Here is a 17,479-nt window from a genome sequence, read left to right as displayed (position 1 = left end):
TGATCCTGATAGCAAGTATTAATGGCTTGATAACTGTTTGCCTGATTTCATATGTGTCCACTTGGCCATTTCAATCTGCAAAACTGGCACCATTAGAGGTGCTACATAATGCATGCTCTGCAGTTCTAAGAGATTGGCCTTTTTGTGTGGCAGCACCTACACTTTGGAACTCACTGCCTATTGACATCAGGCAGGTACCTTTGCTACCCTCTTTTCAGTGCCTGCTTAAAACATTTTTTGTATAGGCAAGCCTCTCCTGACACTTAAAATATTGACATGCTTTAATCTTTTTTTACTGTCCAATTCAATTATTCTTAAATCTTTTAAACTGTTCTAAAACTGTTTTCTTAAGTGATAATTTTAGTATTTGCCGTGTACCACTTAGAAGTTTTACCACAAACAAGTGGTATATGAATTTTGTAATGATTTAAAAATGTGCATACTAGTGGGTTTCCATTTTCACTCAGACATTTACAGTGATGAATTGCACAGGTCCAACTCCAAAAAGGGTAAAATTTGAGCATTATTTGTCCCCATGGGTTTTAAAAAAGGAGGAAAATGTGAAAATTATCGAACAATCAGTTTTATAGATGTGTCAGCGAAAAGCTATGGAAGCTTTCCTCTCCAAATGCCTACAGACATGGGTCTCTGCAGATGAATTTCTTTATGAGGAGCAAGCTGGACTGAGATAAAATTATAGTGCTATTGATTGATGTTTTATACTGCAGAGTCTCAAAAACACACTAAGGTCACATTCTAAACATATATATATATATATATATCCATCAACAGTGGTTGACACTTTAGATCAGGAGTGGGAAAACTTTTACAGCTTGGGGGGGGGGCATTCCCTTTTCCTCTGGTGGAGACCAGAGGCTGAAGTGGGTGGAGCAAAACATAAAAAATTACCAAAATGTAATAGGCTACTTTCCATGGAAACACACACATGTCCTTCAAGCACACAAAAAGCACTAAGAGTTCAAGGACACATTCCAGCTGGACAAATGCACTCAAGGACAGGTGTAAAGCAGGATAGGGGAGGGGCTCAGAGGAGACTAGCCCATCAAGTTCACTCTCTGCCTTTGGTCAGCTCCCACTTGCCTGCCTTCTTACTTGCAACTAGCCCGGGACGGGGCGCACTGCCTATCAGCTTCCTCCTCCTTAGTCCCAGGAAAACTCAGCAGGGAGGGGGATCATGACAAACCTAGAATTAGTTGGCTCTTCCTATCATTAGTTCTGGTTTCTGCCTCCTGTTGACTCTGCCTGTCATTGGTCCTGGCTCTGCCTCCTGTTGTCTCTGCCCCTCAGTTCTGGCTCCACCTTCTATCAGCTCAGCCTATCATTGGCCCTGGCTCTGCCTCCCATTGGCTCTGGTTCTGCCTTCTTTTTGTCATTTGCTCTGGCTCCTCCTCCCTGCCTTCCACCCTGCCATTCCCAGTAGGCACCAGCCACAATTGCATGGCTGTTAATAATGATATTTGACCATTACTGATGTAAAGATGAGTGGCAAATAGATAAACCTATAAAAAATAGTACAGGTCTGTACGTTAAAGCACCTAGGTATGGTTTTTCTTATATAAAAGAGAATATTTGCTGCGAAGCTCACAGAGAATCCTGTGGAAGGCCATAGGTTGCTAGTCACACCTAGAAATATAGGAAAGTGCCTTAGAGCAAGTCACACCATTGGTCCATCTAGCTCAGTATTGCATACCTCCAACATTTCTCCATAGAAAATAGGGATTTCTCATTCCATAATGATAATTTTACTATTTATACCCCACACATCTTGCTGGGTTGCCCCAGCCACTCTGGGCAGCTTCCAACATATATAAAAGCATAATAAAACTTTAAACATTTTTTTTTTTAAAAAAACGTTCCTTATACAGGATTGCCTTCAGATGTCTTGACAGTCTGATAACTCCATACCGTCCAACATTTCTCCAATGAAAATAGGGACATTCTGGGATCAAATCAGAAACCAAGATGGCCTCCCTAAATCAGGGACATCCCTGAAAAATAGGGACACTCCTGTTCTGACTCCTTCCTCCAATGAATGATATGAAGCTCCTTGCTCTTTTCCTCCATTGGCTGGTACTCTCATACCTTCTCTTCAACATTGACCTCCCCCTGCTCATTTGCTGTAGCCAAGAGGGTTCTGAGTTTTATGCCACAGCAGGCAATCTTGAAAAATCCCCTGGTGTACTTTATTCTGCTGCTCCTCTCTCAATCTCCTGTCTTGAGCTTCTCCAGCTCAATCTGATTTAATGCTAGGTCAGAATTAAAGATTTAGCAGCCAGTTTTGATTAAATCAAGAGCAGTGGTTGCTAGCTGCATTTGGTTTTGAAACATGTCTTTTTCCAGACATTGACTGCTCTGACAAAAGTTATAGTTCCAGCTTAATCAAGCACAACTTGAGGGGATAAACCTTGATAAGCATATTGCAGAAACCTTCATGTCCTTTTCAATAAAGGCAATATCATATTCTTTATGTATTTGCTCAAGGCCCAAGCCAAAGCAGGCCTATATGAAGGGAGCTGGGCTTCTGTTGAGGGATCTGAGACAGTACTTAATTACTGCAGATCAGGATGGGTGGCCTAGAGCCCTTTCAGGGTGCCCTGGGGTGTGGCATCAGGCAAGAAGGAGAGGCAAACTGGAAAAATGCATGAAAAGGCCAAGACCTACCTAACCACTTGTTGCATCTTTCTTGGAGAAGTTAGGAGTCCAGTGCTACCCAGCTGTACTTCCTGGATGATGCCCTAACCCACAGGATCAATGCCTCCGATCAACAGCTGTTGAGTGGGGAGCATCTATCCTGCAGGGTGCAGAGTGATCACTCGCAAGTAGCTTCCCCTCAGAGATTTTGTTGTTGTTGTATATATTTCAACAATCCCAAAGCTTGAGAGTCAGTAACACAGATGTTGCAAAAGTGAAGTGTCGCAGTACAGCAATTTAAAACAAAATCTGAGATGTAGTAGTTTTGTTTTGTTTTTTAAAAGTGGTGATCTGTTATGGAACAACCCACTGAAGAACATAACAGTGGTTACTGGTTGCAAAGGGGCCCCCATAACAGCTCAAGCTTCAGGGCCCCCAAAATGTAGGTCCGCCACTGATAGGCAGACTGGGGAAAGAGCTGTGCACAGCTCTAATAATCTGAGCCCTGTCTTGGAAAGCAGGGTCCAGTTCTGAGCTTTCGAGCTCCATTTTGATCTGTAATGGAATTCTTACGAAAGTTAAGCACAGCAAAGTTTTTGCATTTGTTATTTCGCAATGGTTTCTCCAGGGAATATGAATGACATAAACTGCTACATTTGACTGCATCATCTTCTATTCCGGGGGGGGGGGGATGCTTTGCAGATCTCTCCATTGGAACCCTCACTTTCCATGGCAGCCCTCACTTTCCACTGTGAGGGCTGCCATTGGAACCATCACTTTCCATTGTGGACATAATTTCCAAACAAGGTATCTGCTTGTGTCTATCGGCTATAAATACCATTAGGTAGATTGAGGCAGCTGCTTCCAAATCTGGGGGAAACCAGGTGGGGACCAGCCAGTGCCAGATTTATGTATAGGCTAAGTAGGCTGAAGTCTAAAGGTAAAGGGTAAAGGGGCCCCTGACCATCAGGTCCAGTTGTGTCTGACTCTGGGGTTGCGGCGCTCATCTCGCTCTATAGGCCGAGGGAGCCGGCGTTTGTCCACAGACAGCTTCCAGGTTATGTGTCCAGCATGACAAAGCTGCTTCTGGCAAACCAGAGCAGCGGACGGAAACGCCGTTTACTTTCCCGCCGGAGCGGTCCCTATTTATCTACTTGCACTTTGATGTGCTTTTGAACTGCTAGGTTGGCAGGAGCTGGGACCGAGCAACGGGAGCTCACCCCGTTGCAGGGATTCGAACCGCCAACCTTCTGATCAACAAGCCCTAGACTCTGTGGTTTAGCCCACAGCGCCACCTGGGTCCCATTAGGGGCTTGCTGAAGTATAGGGCCTCTAAATCTAGGGGGCCTCCCCAGCCTGCCAGCTCCCCAGTGCTGCAGTCTCCCCATCCCAAAATTGCAAACCCAAGACTTTGTGTCAGGGCAGGGCAACTCGGGCCAAGCAACTATGAGACTCAGGGCTAGCCAGTGGGGCCCAATTTGAAGCATTGGGGGGCAATTTGGATATTTTTTTTGTAGTGCCCCAGTTCACAGCCAAAGTCTGCAAAATCTTAGAGATATAAATAAAATCCATCTAGATTGCCCTGGTGTGGGGGGCCCCTTAGGAGCGGCACGTTGCAGGTAGAGATACTGTTTGTAATGAAGAGAGAGCAGTAGTTTACTTGCTCGAATTAACAAATGAGAAAGTTTTGAGGAATGAAATTCTAGATTAAAATTGATTACTTCATTGAGAAGGGGATTGTAAGAAAAACACTGTGGCCTAATTTGAATAGTAGAGTGTCAGGCATCTGGTGGGCAATCTAATTGTTTATTTCCACATTGTGGCTGCAGACCAAATCACCTGTCAGGAGAGTTATGGGATTCAGGTGAGGGTCAGATGCCTTGTTAATCCTAGCAGGTATATAAGAGGACAACCTGGCCAGGCCCCAGCGGCAAGTCATTGGAGGAGAGTTATGTGCCACCCTTAACTAGCCTGCTGCCCTCATGTGTGTTAGGCCATGCTGGCCGGGGCTCATGGGAGTTGGAGTCCAACAACTCTGTAGAGCACAAGTTTGCCATCCTTGGACTACAACTCTCTCCATTCCTGAGCATGCTGGCTGAGGCTGAGGGAGATGCAGTCCAACAACAGGGACACAGCTTCCTAACACCTTCTTTATAGACTCTAAGTCTGAACCTGATGAGGGAGATGCTGGGGATGAGCTTTGAGTATACTAGCACAATTCAGACACGGATAGAAGTTGATTTTGTTTAAATATAAGGGGCATGCCTCAGTGGCAGATAATCTGCTTTGCCTGCAGAAGGTCCTAGGCTAGGCTCAATCCCCATCATCTCCATGTACGGCTGAGAGAGATGCCTGCATGAAACCCGGAAGAACCATTGTAGACAATACCGAAATACATGTTCTGACTCATTGTCTGACATAGTATAAGGCAACTTCCTATGTTCCTATCATAGTTTAATCATTTTCAGGATGTCACTGTCTCAGAGGAAGGAGAAAGATTTCAGAAGAAATGAATGCATGCAGAGTCCTTGTATAACAAAGCAATATGGAAATGGTTAATAATAATAAATTTTAAAATACCCATCGGTGCTTTCATTATTATTTTTTGACCAATAGATTTTTATTCATTTATACAGCAATTCAACAATACAATAATACAACTATACAGCATACCCATCGGTGCTTTGAATGGGTATTGAGAGAACTTCACAACAGCATTCAGCAGGGCTCTTCCTGCATCCCTGATTTTTATTATTATAAAAAACAACTTTAAAAATGTTTCCTATTTTCTCAGTTGTCCTCTACTTTATATATCACTCAGCTCTGATTCTGTTGCATCTCTAACTTCCAATATGTCCAGATGGGCATTTTCTAGCCAGACCCTCGCCGTTGTTTGTTCGGTCCCAGCAGATGTTTCACAGTTGGTGAGATTACAAAATAATTTCCCCCTTAAACCCAGTTAATTGTGACTTGGCCTTTTTGCCTGCCTCTAATGGGGGGTCTCTTGGTATGCCTCTAATTCCTGCTTATTGCTTCCTAATGCGGTGGTATTTCGCATGACCTCTTTACGTCAGATCAATGGGAGGTGTCGATGTTCATCAGCCTGGTCCTTAATTGGGCTTTCCCAACTAGAACAATGGGTGATTAGCCGAAGTCGAAACAAAAGGCAAGTGCAACCCAAAGCATGGCAGATGCTTCATGGTGCCGGCACTTGCCTGCCTTGGGCTAAGAGCAGGTCGTTCTTTTCAAGCGTTGATCAACAAATCCTCTGTGGGGGCACAATTCTTTAAAGTATTTTTGGTGACTGACTTCTTGGACAAGAAATCAAATCCAAAGAATGAAATAGTTCTACTCTAGAGTGTCAATAGTCATGCTGTGGGGTCGTTTTGCATACAGTCTATCTTGAAGTAGGCAGCAATATGGGCTTGTCTCCATGCCGGGGCTAAAGAACATTTCTGAGTCAAGTCACAAAGCGCTAAGCAACTTGGGCCCTATGCAACTTAAGGACTGTCTCTGATTCCTCATGCTCCACCTCGATCACTGAGATCCTCTGATGAGGCACTTCCGTGCCCCATGCCACTGAAGTTTGGTCAGCCTTCTCTACGGACTGAGCCTTTAGTGAACTCCCTGCCAGAAGAGGTTCAACAGGAATGGCCCCTGTCTTCTTTTAGACTTCGCTGAAAAATGTTATTTTAAACAGGCATTTCAAATGTGGTTTTCCCTTGAAACAACCAGCATTTATGGATGTTTTGTGACATTTTTATAGTTTCATTATTCGTGTTTTATTGTTGTCTTAACATTGTGTGGTGCCATGTGTGTGTGTGTGTGTGTGCGCGCGCAAAGCAAAAGTGTGGTTTCTTAATATTTAAATAAATATTTTGATAAATAGGCCCTTTTCATCCCTAGAGACACATTCCTTTCTGGGCAACCTTCAAAGGGCCATGTGATAGTAATGGTTTAAGTCAGGGGCCAAAGTGGGGTGGGCAAATCAACGAATGCCAATTTTACCTTTGTGCAGAGGACTAGTTTCTACGCATACTTGCACATCCCACTCTGTCACCTGATGAGACAAGCAAGAGGTCTTATCAGAGTCCAGCCAGGCGACTACATAACTATTTTTGATTGGGGGGGGCATATCAGTCTGCATGCAGATATCCCACCCTTTGCTTGCATCAGCATCCAAACTGTAAGCTTTTGGGGAACAGAGACCTGTCTGCTTGGTTCTTGCAGCTATTACCGTGATAAAATAAAATAAAAAAAAAAATAAAAAAAAAATAAAAAAATTCCTTCAGTAGCACCTTAAAGACCAACTAAGTTTTTATTTTGGTATGAGCTTTCGTGTGCATGCACACTTCTTCAGATACAGTGAAATGGAAGTTTCCAGGCACTTATGTAGAGAAGGGGTGGGGAGGGGTGGGGAGGGGGAGGGGGGATCACTCAGAAGGGTGGTGGAAATGGGTGATTCTTTTGTAGTAAGACAGCTATCTTACTACAAAAGAATTTCAGAAATAGACTGGAAAGAGAAGTTGCTGAATTGCAACTTATCACCAAGCTCAAAACCATGGAGGGACCTGGTTTGAACAGAGATATCGGGTTCCTATCTCATTATACATGATAAGCGATCTTCAGCCATCTCCACCCTTGCTTTTTCATGCAAAACCATTTGCAGTCGTTTCCGGTCATCAACAGCTATCAGTCAGTCAATCACCCATTTCCACCACCCTTCTGAGTGATCCCCCCTCCCCCTCCCCACCCCTCCCCACCCCTTCTCTACATAAGTGCCTGGAAACTTCCATTTCACTGTATCTGAAGAAGTGTGCATGCACACGAAAGCTCATACCAAAATAAAAACTTAGTTGGTCTTTAAGGTGCTACTGAAGGAATTTTTTTATTTTACTTCGATCCAGACCAACACGGCTACCTACCTGTAACTATTACCGTGATGATAGAGAAGCTTTTCAAAGGAGAACAGACAAAAAGTTTTTAAAATAATTGCTTGGATGAAACTCCAAGTACATGCAACTAAGCCTTTGGTGAAAAAAGGCATGGGAGAAAGAAGACCCCCCCCCAACTACAAATGCAAAGAACTGTCTGTAAGGGAGAGGTGGGATACCGTTGAGTGATGATCTGAATTCAGCAGAAACTTTACCTATCTTGCCTGATACAAAGCAAGCTTGTGAAGTCTAGAATCAAACAAGGACTTCCTTTTGGCTGGTAGATATATTTAAGAGGGGTGCCAGAATTGAAACAAATTCTTTTGGAGGGGACAGATAACTCGTTTTGCATATGGGAGCAGAATAGGGGGGTGGCAGAGGAGAAGGAAAGAAGCCATTAAGGGATCAACACCTCCGATTTATGAAAATGCAGGGATGATAAAGAAACAATAGGGGTGACAGCATTGTGCAATTGACATTGATTCATTTCAGAACAGGGCTGTTAGCGTCTGGAAATGAAGAAATAAATGGAACAATGAATAGATGCTTTTACCAGCTTGTCATTAATTAGCAGCAAGCACAATTCTTTTATTGTCCTTTCATGAGAAATACAAAATCTGGAGGAAAATACAAGCCCTCTGCAAAATAGATTGCTCAGTGTCACCAGGCTGACGTCTATATTTCCTCCCTCCCTCAAGAGCTGCTCTGATACAGCTCTATATTTTTGCTTCCCAAACAAGATCAAACTTCCAGGCTGGCAGCTGAATTTCATCTCCATGTTGGCTTCCCAAAAGACATATTCCCAGCTATCAATTTTTATCCTTTAAGGGATTGTGGGGCATAACAGCAAAGCCCTTTTAATGTGACATGGAGAGCTGGGAGAGATTAAATATTACTGATCGATTATTGGCCAAGGATCCAATATATAGACCTTTCTGCTGCGCTGTTGACCTGTTGTCATCCTGTTGCCAAATCAGTATGGTGGTGGGCTCAAAGCAGAAGATCTCTGCTTGATTAAACGAAGGTTCCATCCTATTTCTTACATCAGTCAACCAGGTGCCTATGGGAAGCCCGCTTGGAATGAATGGCATTCTCCAGAGCTTGCTGCCCAACAACTGGTAAGGATGAACAGTCTTAAGTTCAGTCTTAAGTTCAGTTCTTCACATTTCCAAACTGGTTTGCAAATTGGGGGGGGGGGTAGGAGTCCTCATGAATATCCATCAGCATTTTAGTGTGAATTTCTCAAAAAATAATAATTGTGATTTTCTGTATATTCTTTTCAGTAATATATGCACGTATATGAACGCTTTACCTTAGCATATGCACATTTTTGTACACGTTGTTTGACTGAAAAACTGCATTGCAAAATTTTGAGAAGTACACATTTTGAAAGATGTCTGCTTCAGTTTGCATTTTGTTTCAAAAACTGGCAATTCATTCAGATCGCTGTACGTCTGAACTGAATTAAATTCCTCCTTCATTCCTAGGTGGTGTTGGTCTCCAACCATCAGCCTATCTGCCCTAGTCAGCATGGCCAACAGTCAAGGATGATGGGATCTGTACTCCTCATTCGTGGTATGAAGCAGGCTTGCCATTGTGGTGATTCCAGGGGGCTCTATTCAATGGGTCCCCTGTCGGGGTGTGAGCTCTTGGCAGATCCCCAACCATGCTTTGGCCCCTGGCTTTGGCCCCACGTATACTGAATAGATCATTGCTGCACAAAATCCATTGTTGCTAACAGCAGGTCACCAAGCATGTTGAGAAAGATCTTTCTCCCTAAGGTCCTGAAATTGATATTGCTAGGGATAGACCTTGTGGCCTTTTGCACACAAAACATCCACTCTAACATGGTGGTGCTATGGCTCATCTTCAAAATGTACTTATATAGCCTAGATGCTGTTGAGTTGCAACTCCCATCATCCCTGAGCATTGGCCATGCTGCCTGGGGCTGATAGGAACTAGAGCCCATCAAGGAGGGTCACAGTTCTCCACCCCTGATCTATGGGATCAGAAGCTTAAGTTGGAGGCCAAGGCTTCCCATCAGAGTCAAGACTTTCCTATGAGCAGCTAAAGCAGGTGGAAATGTAAATGTTTAGAAGATTACAGAGCAATGCTTTCCCCTACACTTCATTATCATGCATGCATGAATTATATATTGGTGTCTTACATACTTGAGTAATATGAGATAGAAGGTTCTCCAGTGCTTCAGGTTTCCTGGAGCTGCATAACAAGATGTCATTAATACCACCATATGCTCTCTTGATTCCGTCTTTAAACACATAATTGACAAATGAATCTAAGGTAGCAATATGGAAATACCGCAGACATGATGAGATGCCCATCCGCTTTGGTATAAGAACAGAGCTATTTCTCACTTAGGAAAAAGAAACCATTGCTAGTGATGGCGCTCAAATCTTCCACTATCAAGGTAAGGGGTACCTTGGGTCATTAGGAAGGGAAGCTCTCGATTCCATTGAGTTTCTGCATTTAGTATATCAGAACATAGGAAGCTGCCTTATGTTGATCCAAATCTTTGTCCTATCTAGTTCAGTACTGTCTGCACTGACAGGTTGTGGCTCCTCAGGTTTCAGACAGGATTCTGTCCCATGGTGTCCCAGCTGTATCTGGAGATGTTGGGGATTGAACCCAGGCTCTATTGCAGGAAAAGGTATGGCCTCATTCATACTATACATTTAAAGAAGCATCATACTGCTTTAACAGTTATGGCACCCCACCACCACCAAAGAATTGTGGGAGCTGCAGTTTGTTATGGGTGCTGAGAGTTGTTAGGAGGCCCCTCTTTCCCTCACAGAACCACAATTCCCAGAGAGGTTTAGCAGTCAATCCCTCTCCCCAGGGAACTCTGGGAATTGTAGCTCTGTGATGGTAAATGGGGATCTCCTAACAACACTCATAATGCCTAACAAACTACAGTTCACAGGATGTTTTGGGGGAAGCCCTGGCTGTTTAAAGTGCTCTCTATGTGTATGGTGCGAATGTGATCTGTGTTAAGTCTTTAAGGTGCCATGAAAATTCTTTGTTGTCATAGCATTTCTATCTTGGGAAGCCATTCCACACAACAACCCTGTGATAGTACAGCAGTCCTACTATTTCCTTATTTTTGAGTTTCTTTCTTATTTATTTATTTTCCCCAGATTTCTGTTCCACCTTTCTTTGATCATGGAACCAATGGGAGCATAAACGTGGTTCCCAGGGAGAACTCCCATTCAGATACTAATTGGTCCCTGTCTTGCTGATTTTCAACAAGATGGTAGTTCCCTGTGCCTTCAGATTACATCCTGGTGTGTTGCTGAAAGTCACCTAAAGGTAAAGGGACCACTGACCATTAGGTCCAGTCGCAGCCGACTCTGGGGTTATGGCGCTCATCTCGCTTTACTGGCCGAGGGAGCCGGCATACAGCTTCCAGGTCATGTGGCCAGCATGACAAAGCCGCTTCTGGCAACCAGAGCAGCGCACGGAAATGCCATTTACCTTCCCGCCGGAACGGTACCTATTTATCTACTTGTACTTTGACATACTTTCGAACTGCTAGGTTGGCAGGAGCAGGGACTGAACAACGGGAGCTCACCCCGTCACTGGGATTTGAACTGTCGACCTTCTGATCAGCAAGCCCTAGGCTCTATGGTTTAACCTGCATCCCTGAAAGTCACCTAGGAATGCTTATATTTATCATCATCATCATCCATAATTAAAGCCATGCTCAAGGCAACTTACAACATGAAAAAGTTTACATGATTACAAGCAAAACAAAAGTAGGTCATGAACAATAAATATAAAACATATTAAAAAGTACACCCTATGATTCTATTATTATTATTATTATTATTATTATTATTATTATTATTATTAAAAAACAGCAATGGATACAAAGTGTGCCAACTGAAACAGAGCACAACTCTTATTCCAACAGAACCATATCCAATGTGGTGCAAAGTCAAAGTCACTTAGCAGTATCCACACTCCTTTCACACCACTAGAACATTGTTGCACAAGGGAATACAACAATGAGTTTTTGCTAGAACAAATTTTGCATTGGTTTCTCCTGTTGCACATCATTAAAACCCACCGATCCACTAAGCATCTAAGCCAGGGGATACACAATACTCCAGATGTTTATTGACTACAACACCCATCAGTCTTCAGTATTGCAAGCAATTAGGGATGATGGAAGTTGTAGTCCAGCAACCTCTGGGGGACACTGTGTGGTCTAAGCTATGGCCCTCACCACCCCACATGCCTTTCCTACCACTTCAGGTGCAATGATTTCCAGTGGAGTCCATTCACACATTTCAACTCATTCCCTGAATGATCAAGTGATCGAGATTCATACTGACATGCATATGTCTGTGAGCCAGTGCTTGACATTCTTTAATCTACAAAGCAGATTTTTTAAAAAATAATAATACAAAAAGACTCAGGAAGAATTTTTTTAAAATCATATTTACATTTATGCCCTCCTAGTTTCCTTTGTGCCCTCATAAATAAGTTATCTTTAACTGCAGCTAGGGGAGGCGGAGGAAGGGGGGTGAAGGATGTCATACAGTTTAGTACCACTTTATGGCTGACATTGATTTAAAACACTCCATAAGGGGCGCAGAGCTGCAGGATCAATTAAAAGTAAATGTGGTCATGAAACTTGCATGAACAGCGGCCTGCTGAAGCCATGCAGACAACATTCTTCGTGTGGCTGTTTGCAGCTTGAACTTCTCGGGAGGAGGAAAGGAAAGACAAAGATGCTATATATTTTCTTCATATGATACTAATTAAGGGGAGCAAAGCTCCCCCAAAGCATCACACCGTCCTCTATCAAAGAGCAAAGTCCTCCAAAGTCCTTCTGAGTCACTTTGATAATTCCATGGAAAATATGTTATTCACTGATGATGAAGGAGTGGGTCTCAGGGTCGGTGAGGGATGGGGCTTGGGGAGAGGGTGTGTGGCCTGGGTAGTGGTACAGAATGGAGAAAGTATATTTCTTGGTGGGTGAGAAAGAAAATTAGGAGCATATGTTAATGACAGGAGTTCAGAAATGGGGCAGGGGAGTGAGGGAGCAAGCTCCTTGTTTGGGGAGGTACTTTCCTCCCTACCCAGCTGTGGCACTGCCAGTGGGCATGGGGAGAGTCCAGAGGGCTCTAAAGTCCCCCACCCACTCTCCAGGATGTCAGTGAATAGCCTCGCTCTGCCTAGAGAGATCCATGATCAAACCTGCAAAGCAAGCACTCTACCCCTGAGCTACTTCCCTTCCATTAGAGGCCTCTGGGTTTTCACAAGCCTCTGTCTGTTGAGCAAATACCTCTGGCCCTCAATAGGTAGTTGATTTTTTTGGTCACCTGCTACAAGCTCCGCTACCTAGAAAGCATTGGTCGTAGGCCGCTGCTCAGAGGCATCATCATGTGTCAACACCAGTTCCTTCCGCTATCCTTCGGAATGGAAAAGTAAACACACAGTTAATTCTGTCCTCCAGACCAGATGGCACTCTGGGTTACATGGTAATTACTGTATATATGTACTTACTTGGTTTAATTACTAGATAATCAGGAAGAATATGCAGATCCTCGGGCTGCTGTAAGAGGATGCAATATGGGCTAAGTTAATCCAGTGGACTTGGATTTCTGTATGGGTAATGCAAGGACTGGCACGATATCTGATCACAGTCCGCTGTAACTGTGAAAATGAATCTTTTGGGAAACTTTCATCCCTTCCCAACTGCTCTGAATTGTATTACATTCCTGCTGCTTACACTAGCAGCAATGCCAATGCTGAAATGCCAAGTTTAGGGACCCTAAACCTGACAAAATCATATACACTAATAGCCTGCCCAACACACATTTAAATCACATGACTTCCACCAAAGAATCCTGGGGACAATCATTCTCCCACTTGCGGTGCTACAATTCCGAGCATCCTTAGCAAACTACAGTCCCCGGGACTCTGTGGGGAAAGTCATGTGCTTTAAAGGCATGTTGGATTTGCTTCAAAGGCCTGCTTCTTTGGTGTGTGGTTCCCCATACATAGATGAGATGGCAGCATCTATGCACAAGAAGGAGGTATTAGCAGGCACCAGGGAACCCCCAAAGTTTGCCAAAGTACAAAACATTTTAGGGGTGTGTAATGAATGTCTGGTACATGGTCCCTTTAAGGGAAACTGCTATATCCCAGGAGGACAGCTCCTACAGAGCTGACACGGAGGTGTTGCCTGGCTGGAGAAATTATTACTAACCTCTGCAGGAACCCAGGCCACATTCAAGAGAGTATGTATGTATGTATGTATGTATGTATGTATGTATGTATGTATGTATGTATGTTTCTATAATTAAATCTGCTTATAGTGAGTTTCTCTGTAAACAGGAGAAGACATTGCAGCAGAGAACCCCATCAAAATAGCCAAAGAACCCTGAGCATGCTGTCCGTCTGGGAGGGGAGTAAACCAAAGGAGGGGAGATGGAACAGAGTATCCTGGAAGATAGCACAGCAGGTGCCCTCCATGCTGCAGCATTTTGTTGCAGGTCACCATGTATGTGCAGCACTAAATGAACCCAAGTTCTGGAGAGGACTGCAGGTACACTGTTGTTGTTGTTGTGGTGGTGGTGGTGGTTTTGGGAGGTGCTCCAAGATCCATTGCTGTAACTTTGGTTGGTGTGCCAACTACTCTTGCTGCTGGTCAGGGACAGCCTTGTCCACAGTGGTCCATGCACTGGCAACCTCACAATTAGACTACTGTAGTGCTGTGTATGTGGAGCCACCCTTGTGGCAAGTTCGGAAGCTGAAGCTCTTGCAAAATCCAAGTGCTGGGATGTTTAGTGGGTCACCTAGCTTTACACATATTGCACCAACACTGTAGGCTCTGCACCAGTTGCTTATTAGCTACTGAGACAGTTATAGTTGCTGACATTTCAAGCCACACTATCTTGAGTCCAGGCCACCTATCAGATCACCCCCACCAGTACAGACCAGGCTGAACTTTAAGATCTTTCAAGGAGACCCTGGTGGTCGTGGACATAAAAAGGTAAAGGACTGACCATTAGGTCCAGTCATGACCGACTCTGAGGTTGTGGCGCTCATCTCACGTTATTGGTTGAGGGAGCCGGTGTACAGCTTCCAGGTCATGTGGCCAGCATGACTAAGTCGCTTCTGGCAAACCAGAGCAGCACACGGAAACGCCATTTACCTTCCCGCTGTAGCGGTACCTATTTATCTACTTGCACTTTGATGTCCTTTTGAACTGCTAGGTTGGCAGGAGCTGGGACCGAGCAACGGGAGCTCACCCCGTCACGGGGATTCGAACCGCTGACCTTCTGATCGGCAAGCTCTAGGCTCTATGGTTTAACCCACAGTGCCACCCACGTCATGGACATAGTTTTCAGGAAATTGTATTGAATGGAAAGTTTTATGGCATCAATTGGTTTTATTGATTCAGTGCTGTTCTTGTCTATATTTATGCTGCCTTTCAAATGTATTGGTCTTTCATAATAATAATAATAAACCTGTAAGTCAGGGGTTGGGAACTTCAGGCCTGGGGACTGAAATAATTTGTTCTAATTTTACCAGCGTCGACATCAGAAGAGCTTAATGGAAATTAATCGTGTCCAAACTAATAGTATTGGAAGCCCTACCACAAGGAGCTTATAAACTATGCAGTGTTTTGCAGGCATTTTTGTAAGTTTTGTTTTGAGCCATGCCTGAAGTGAAGGCTTCTCATTAAGAGGCTACAGATCAGAATGAAATTAAAGAGGAAGGCGTTTCTAGAAGCTCTAAGAATAGAAAGGGTTACTAAAACCGTTCTATCCAGACACGATGACAAAGATTACAAGGCAAGGGCAGGAATTATTATACTTCCTGCGGGTCAAAGAGATAACACAACCTGCTTATTTATTTTGACCAAAGCAAGAGAAGCGTCACAGATTGAAACGAGAGCCATTGAAATGGACGACAAAGAATTATAGTGGAGACTCGGGCATTGCACATGACCATCCTACAATTTGTATCATATTGTGATGGGGAAGCTGTTGGTGGACTCCAATTCTCATCACCCATATCCAGCATGGCCAATGGTGTGAGATGATGGAAGTTGTAGACCAACAATATCTGGAGAGTTGCAAGCTCCCCATTCCCAACACAATGCATCATGCATACCAATTTCCCTCCTCCTTTTTTTTGTATGTGTAAGGTGCTTTAAACTATATATTGGCTGAAATCCTTTGCACAATCCCATTCCCATGACTTCAGTGGAGACAAAATCAGTATGGAACTGTCATTTCTATTCACGATTACACATGAAACAGCATTAGTGTATTTGGCACCTTGCAGAATCGCTCACAGGGCCAGCGCTGGCATGTCGAATCCTTGGGCAGCTGCCAGGGATCCCAGACTTCAACACAGGCCTACCATTGATGCCTGCCTTGAGCCGTCTTCAATTAATTTTCTGGGCTGGCATTCTAAGCCTTGGGACTGGGCCTAGCATCCCTTTTAATATACTACAATGCCCTGGCATGAGCAGTTCAGGATTAGAGCACCTGCTTTGCATGCCAATGGTCCAAGGTTTGATACCTGGCATCTCCAAGTAGGGCAGAAAACGTCCCCTGTCTGAAACCCTGTAGAGCCACCCCCAGTCAGTGTAGACAGTACTACATTAGCTGGACCAATGGTCTGGCTCAACGAAAGGCAGCTTTCTATGTTCCTCTGGGGCCTGGTGTGAAATGTAATGGTGGCTGGCGCTGTTCTGATTTGGTATAAGGCAGGAATGGAGAACTTATGGCCCTCCTGATGCTATTGAAGCAGCTCCCATGAGCCAGAATCAGGGATTCTGGGAGTTGTAGTCCAGCCCTGAAGGACAGCTTGGCAGGGGGTTGGACTGGATGGCCCTTGTGGTCTCTTCCAACTCTATGATTCTATGATTCTATGATCCTATGACCACAAATTCCATATATTCCTATTGAATTCAGCACCTGGGAATAAGTCCCATTGACTGGGATTTATTCCTGAGTAGACATTATATGATTGCCTGCAAGGGTTTTCAACTGTGGTCCTAAACAGCATTGCTAGGGAGTGGGTCTCACGGAACACCTTGAATGGTGATTCATTTGTTATGTTATATTTGCATATATTTGAATATGAGCAGATGCATATATTCTGAAGCAAAAGCTGCACTTATTTTGTTCTTCAACCAGGGTTCAGGAACCTGTAGCCCTCTAGATATTGCTGGACAGCAACTCCCACCATCCCTGACCATTGGCTACACTCATTGGGGTGATGGGAGTTGAGGTCCAACACCACCTGGAAGGGCACAAGTTCCCTTGATGATGCAACCAGGTTTGGCCATGGGCATCCTCTTGGAAGAAACAGCACCTCTTGTAAGAGGACGAAGCAGCAATGTCTCATTTCAAGGTAAATGCCATTTGTAGGTTCTGTAAGCATTTGCCTTTCCAATCATATGTTTTAAAAAGAAATATCTGTGGCCCAATTAATTGGAGAAACATTTTTAGCTGATCAACTGTTTTCTAATAAACCATGGTTGGCGTACCTGTGGTCCTCCAATTCCCATCAGCCCCAGCCAGCATGGCCAACAGTCAGGGATGATGGGAGTTGCAGGCCAACAGTTTCTGGAGGGCCACAGTCTCCCTCTCCATGGAGTCATCTACTCAACCGTTAGGTTGTTTCAGTCCTAGCAATGATCAAGTGACAATTTCATTTACGTCACATAGGAGGAACAGTTTTGTAAATGATCCTCGCCCCTTCCTATCTCCCCACCTCAGGTTATTTGTATAAATTGGAACATGATGGCATTATGAGAACAGTCACCATTCTGCCAATAAAATGCCCAGAGTACATCTCTGTTGTTGTTGTTTGTTAAAAAAAACCTCAAAGAAAATCCATTG

Source organism: Zootoca vivipara, chromosome 6, assembly GCF_963506605.1.
Source record: "Zootoca vivipara chromosome 6, rZooViv1.1, whole genome shotgun sequence".
NCBI lineage: Eukaryota > Metazoa > Chordata > Lepidosauria > Squamata > Lacertidae > Zootoca > Zootoca vivipara.
This window is presented reverse-complemented; position numbering follows the sequence as displayed.